The 6000-nt window shown below is 48.6% G+C and overlaps 1 protein-coding gene across 3 annotated transcripts in view; it reads left to right on the top strand.

The window, feature by feature from the left end:
• The first annotated feature begins 3605 nt into the window (after window positions 1-3605).
• Window positions 3606-6000, top strand: part of MGAT1 (alpha-1,3-mannosyl-glycoprotein 2-beta-N-acetylglucosaminyltransferase) — a 46355-nt gene continuing 43960 nt past the window's right edge. For all 3 annotated transcript variants that reach the window (XM_079963681.1, XM_079963678.1, XM_079963679.1), the window contains exons 1-2: window positions 3606-3694; window positions 5275-5850. The gene's annotated coding sequence lies outside the window, so the exon portion shown is untranslated. The remainder of the gene's footprint in view (window positions 3695-5274; window positions 5851-6000) is intronic.

Raw genomic sequence — 6000 nt, 5'->3', positions numbered from 1 at the left:
AGCCAAGACCTCCATCAGCAAAATGATCCTGACTTGCTGAAGTCTCAGATGATGGTTACCATTTTTTATCAATAATGTATTTTTTAATTAAAGTATATACATTGGAGGGACGCAGGTGGCGCTGTGGGTTAAAGCCTCAGCGCCTAGGGCTTGCCGATCGAAAGGTCGGCGGTTCGAATCCCTGCGGCGGGGTGCGCTCCCGCTGCTCGGTCCCAGTGCCTGCCAACCTAGCAGTTCGAAAGCACCTCCGGGTGCAAGTAGATAAATAGGGACCGCTTACCAGCGGGAAGGTAAACGGCGTTTCCGTGTGCGGCTCTGGCTCTGGCTCTGGCCAGAGCAGCGATGTCACGCTGGCCACGTGACCCGGAAGTGTCTCCGGACAGCGCTGGCCCCCGGCCTCTTGAGTGAGATGGGCGCACAACCCCAGAGTCTGTCAAGACTGGCCCGTACGGGCAGGGATACCTTTACCTTTACCTTTTATACATTGGTGTGTTGTTGTTTTTTAAAAAAGACCCATAGTGCTATTGCACACTTAACAGACTACAGTATAGTGTAAACATAACTTTTATATGCACTGGTGGGGGGAATTATGCGACTTGCTTTATGCGACGGAACCCCGCAATATCTCGGAGGCATGCCTGCATTTACAAATAGGACCAATGGACAGCAGGAACAATCCCTGTGCAACAAACATGCTATGGGCATAGTCAAAGGGGGAGTGGGGCAGCTGCCTCCCCCCCCCCAGTCAAATAAATCAATAAAAATACTTAACTAACTAGGGTTCTGCTCCCTTCAACATAAAGCCTGCCCCCTAACATAAAGGCTGCCCCCTAGCATAAATCCTGGCCATGTCCATGAAACATGCCAAGCCCTAATTTGGTTTCGCCCTGCTTCTCTTCTTATTCCTGAGCTGTCCCACTTTTCTAGTTATGGCCACATCTCAATTTTGTCCCTGGGGGACATTTAAAAATTAGTTAATGGGGGGGGGCGGTTCTGAGGAACAAAGTAAGAACCAAAACAAGGCCATCCTTTGAAATTCACAGTTACCTGAATTCTGTGACGCACTTTTCCAACCAACCAAAGTTGACAAAAATGCAGATTGTATGGGGAAAGCGTGCATAAAAAAATGAATATTTTTGTATTTTTTTTAAAAGCATACAAAATGTGTTATATTAGGGGGAACTGTTTGCAAAAATATAAATCGCAAATTTGCTGCAAAGATTTGGAGAACTGAATTTAAGATTCAAAAAATGAGAAACTGGGAGGACCGAATTAGACAGATCCTTCCATCTCTAGCAGCCCCGTTTTGAGTGTTTGTGCTGGAATGAGCTTGAAATAATTTGATATTCCTTGCCTCCTGCTCTTTATTGCTGCATTTCTTATTTTAATATTGTACATGCTTTCCAGTGATTTTATCAAATATCATAAGCCACCGGGGGGGAAATGTTGCATTTTGAAAAGGAAGCTAACAATAAATAAACACATAAGCATGTTGATGTGAGATTACTGTTAATGTGATGCCATGCAGTGTTAAGAGTTGTATCTTTTGATTGTACTTGTCAGAGACTGAAAGTGCAATCCTATGCATTTAACTGTGTTCTAGGGTCCCAGGTCTACATGATGGTGGTGACTCTAGGGCAGGGGTCAGCAAACTTATTCAGCAAGGGGGTGGTACACTGTCCCTCAGACCTTGTGGGAGGCCAGATTATATGGTGGGGGGGTGAACGAATTCCTATGCCCCACAAATAACCCAGAGATGCATTTTAAATAAAAGCACACATTCTACGCATGCAAAAACATCAGGCAGGCCCCACAAATAACCCAGAGGTGCATTTTAAATAAAAGGACACATTCTACTTATGTAAAAACACGCTGATTCCCGGACCGTCTGTGGGCTGGATTTAGAAGGCAATTGGGCCAGATCCGGCCCCCGGACCTTAGTTTGCCTACCCATGCTCCAGGGCTTGTGGGAGTGGTTTGATACAGGGAAACCAAAGAAGGATGTCAAAAGCGCCAGAATGGCCAGTTCTAGCACTTTATTAAAGAAGGTGTCAATGTTCAACACACTGTACAGAGCCTTGCTACCTTTGCAGACACAAGTCGAACACCGCAGCCAATCTGGGCAGCTTCCAACATATATAAAAAACATGATAAAACATTACTTTTTTTAAAAAAAAAAACACTTCCCTATCTGTCTTCAGATGACTCCAGGTCGGATAACTCCATACCCTCCAACATTTCTCTGATGAAAACAGGGACATCCTACCATACCCTCCAATATTTCTCTGATGAAAATAGAGATGTCCTAAGGAAAAGGGATGGGACGCGGGTGGCGCCTTGTGGGTTAAACCACAGAGCCTAGGACTTGCAGATCAGAAGGTTGGCGGTTCGAATCCACGACGGGGTGAGCTCCTGTTGATCGGTCCAACCTAGCAGTTCGAAAGCACGTCAAAGTGCAAGTAGATAAATAGGGGGGAAGGTAAACGGCGTTTCCGTGCGCTGCTCTGGTTTGCCAGAAGCGGCTTAGTCATGCTGGCCACATGACCCAGAAGCTGTACGCCGGCTCCCTCGGCCAATAAAGCGAGATGAGCGCCGCAACCCCAGAGTCTGGGCAGAGACTGGACCCTTTACCTTTAAGGTAAAGTGGGACATTCTGGGTTCAAATCAGAAACTTGGGATGGCTTCTATAAATCCAGGACTGTCCCTGCCTGGAAAATAAATAAAAATATAATTTTGTTATTTATTTCGACCGCATCAGACCAACACAGCTACCTACCTGAACCTGGAAAATAGGGATACTTGGAGGGTCTGCAGTTTGAGAGAAATTGTGGTCCTCTCTGAGACATGCTGTCTCTCGAGTTCCAGAGTTCCTTATGGATAGGCAGGGAAGAGAGAGAAGGGACACAGATGCCAGGGACAGTGGGAGCCAGTGCCATCGGTACAATTTGGAGGCTCGTGATGCGTGCCAGTAAATGTTTAGTATGCATGGGCATATACACCATGCGGCCACAACTGGATATAAAAACACAGAGTTCTTCTAGGGAAAATTGACGTTCTATGTACGGAAGCTCTAGTTTTCAAATGATTATTCTGAACCGCCAGGGGGCGCAAGAGGCACACGGACGGAGACGCGACTGGAGGGGGAAAAAACCAGCCTTGAAACCAAGTAGGAAGTTGGAGGGGGCGGTTCCCAAATGTGGGCGTGTCTGGTGCGGGCTGCCGGGCGGCGGATTGGAGGAAAGCAAAAGGGGAGGGGCGACGAGTCCTACCTACGTCGTTTTACGTCCCTTCAAGCGCGCGCGCGCGTGAATATACATCTTTCTGAGGCGAGAGCGACGTCACCCGCCGCGCTTCCCCCGTCCTCCTTACGGAAGAGGTGACGCTTTTGACGCGGCGGGTCAAGGGCGAGCGGGGCGGGGCCGGCGCCGGATCGAAGGGCCTTGCGAGTCGTGTGTTGGTTCGGAGCGCGGAGGGAGGGGAAGAGGGCGTGGCCTCCGGCGAGGACGGGCTCGCCTTAAGAAACCGCCCTCCAGTCTCCGCCCTCGCATGAGGGAAGGGAGGCGTGGCCTCAATCAGAAAGCGGGTGGGGTGAGGGGGGGCGGGACGGCTGGTTGCCATGGGTTCGCTTCCGGCGCTGCCTGGCGGAAGTGGCTGGAATTCTGCTGCTGGCTGCCGTTTGCGGCCGTTGCCCTCGGTCAGTGCGCGGGGAGGCGGGGGGCGGAGGAGTTGGGGGGCAGCGCGGGGCCCCCCAGAGTGAGGCGGGCGGGGGAGAGAGGGGCATGGAGGGGGAAGGGACGGAGGGGAGGGGGAAGCGAAGGACACGAGGGAGGGAGCAGGGCAGCCCTTCTCCGCCCCGCGCCCTATTTATCCGCGTATTTAGTAGCGCCTGTGCTTAGGGAGCGAGCCTGAGGGAAGCGAAGGGGCTGCTGGCAGTCGGCCGGGAGGTGGGCGCAGAGAAGGAGCCGCGAAAGGCCCTGTCACTTGACTTTTTAAAGGGGACACCTCTTCCCTATCAGACTTCCCATCCCCTGGTCAGTTAGAGAGCATATAAGCAGCACTGTCCTCACAATACCGTATATAGGTGAGCATAAGAGGCTGCCAGGTACAGGGGTACCTCGGGTTAAGTACTTAATTCGTTCCGGAGGTCTGTACTTAACCTGAAACTGTTCTTAACCTGAAGCACCACTTTAGCTAATGGGGCCTCCTGCTGCTGCCACGCCACCGGAGAACGATATCTGTTCTCATCCTGAAGCAAAGTTCTTAATCTGAAGCACTATTTCTGGGTTAGCGGAGTCTGTAACCTGAAACGTATGTAACCTGAAGCGCATGTAACCCGAGGTACCACTGTACTGGGTAGCCCAGTATTGTTTTCTCTCACAGGTAGTAGCTGCCCCAAATCTTAAAAGCTGCACTGGTGTTTGTGTGTGCATATATACACACACAGACAGTGGTGCCTTGGGTTACATACGCTTCAGGTTACAGACTCCGCTAACCCAGAAATAGTACCTCGGGTTAAGAACTTTGCTTCAGGATGAAAACAGAAATCGTGCTCCAGCGATGCGGCGGCAGTGGGAGGCCCCATTAGCTAAAGTGGTGCTTCAGGTTAAGAATGGACCTCCGGAACGAATTAAGTACTTAACCCGAGGTACCACTGTATATATATATATATATATATATATATATATATATATACATATACACACACACACACATACACACACACACAAGATATATATATGTCTGTGTGTGTTTATTTTGACCTGGGATCCGTTGTGATAAAGGGTGGGCTAGAAATGTACCTAATGAAGAAAATTATTATGGCCCTGTTTATAATACTATATTAATAAGAGTTTATTTATAAGCCACCCATCTGACTGGGCTCCCCCAGCCACTTTGGGCAGCTTCCAACAAATCAAAACACTAATTAATTATGTGACCCCTGCAATCTATTCGAGGGAAGGTGTGTGACAAGCGGTCCCATCTGTCCTTCAGCGTCAGGCAAGAGGTTGCATTTTAGAGAAATGATTAGATGACTGCCCTCCCGGGTGGTGTTTGCGTGAAGCAACAGAGTTATCCATGGGAAAGTTCTGGTCTCAGTCTGAGTTTATTATGTTTTTAGAAGTGTTGGAAGCCACCCAGAGTGGCTGGGGCAACCCAGTCAGATGGACAGGGTACAAATAAATAATTGTTATTATAAGTGGTAGTGATCAAGGCTTATGTAGGAATGAGCTTGAAAGGCTGAAGGTTTTTAATCCAGTTTTATATGCTACACAGGGGCATGGTGACTGAGGCCAGAACAATTGGCGACGCAGTGTTGTGCCTCCGGCCAGGGAATCCTACTGGCATTGTTTAAATCCAGCAAGAACTTGTGTCTTTTTTGAGATTGTGTCTAAAAAAAATCTACAGTACGAAGAGATGTGGAACCAGGCTTAAGGACAACTGAGAAGAACAGCTAGACACTGAGGACAATGCGAGTGCTGCGCTCCATGGGTTTTCTGTAGCGGAGTTTATGATCAATTGTGAAGACTGAACTTCCCCTCTGTGAAATGGAAGATTCCACACGAGCCTTAAAAAAGACTTGAAGGGGATTATCCTGGCACCAGAAGACCATGCTGCCATTTGTTTTAGTGGTGGCTAAGGCTGCAGGAACATTTCACCCCTACCTTTAAGCATAGTGGGGTCTGTGTAAGAAATTGAAGAAAGAAGACGTTTTCTGGCTTATCTCACTCTACTGTTTCTTCAAGGTGGAGTCTTTGAAGGGGGAGGGGGGTGCCAAGAGACCCCCCTCCCCCAGGAGAGAAGAACATTAGGCTGGCCACCCTATATCTATGGCAATATGACACCTTCCAGGTGAGTAGTTAGGTGCAATTCACTCAAAGCTTACACTTGTTTTGCACTGTAACCATATTCTGTTTAGCTTGCAAGTGTTTGGATGTCATTCACTATGTGTTCAGTTATGAAAGTGCAAGTATGAAGTGAATGAATCAAGCCCCATGTTTT

The sequence above is a fragment of the Podarcis cretensis genome (genome assembly GCF_951804945.1).
Source record: "Podarcis cretensis genome assembly, chromosome: 2".
NCBI lineage: Eukaryota > Metazoa > Chordata > Lepidosauria > Squamata > Lacertidae > Podarcis > Podarcis cretensis.
The sequence above is the reverse complement of the archived record's forward strand: the minus strand, read 5'-3'. Positions and strand labels throughout refer to the sequence as shown.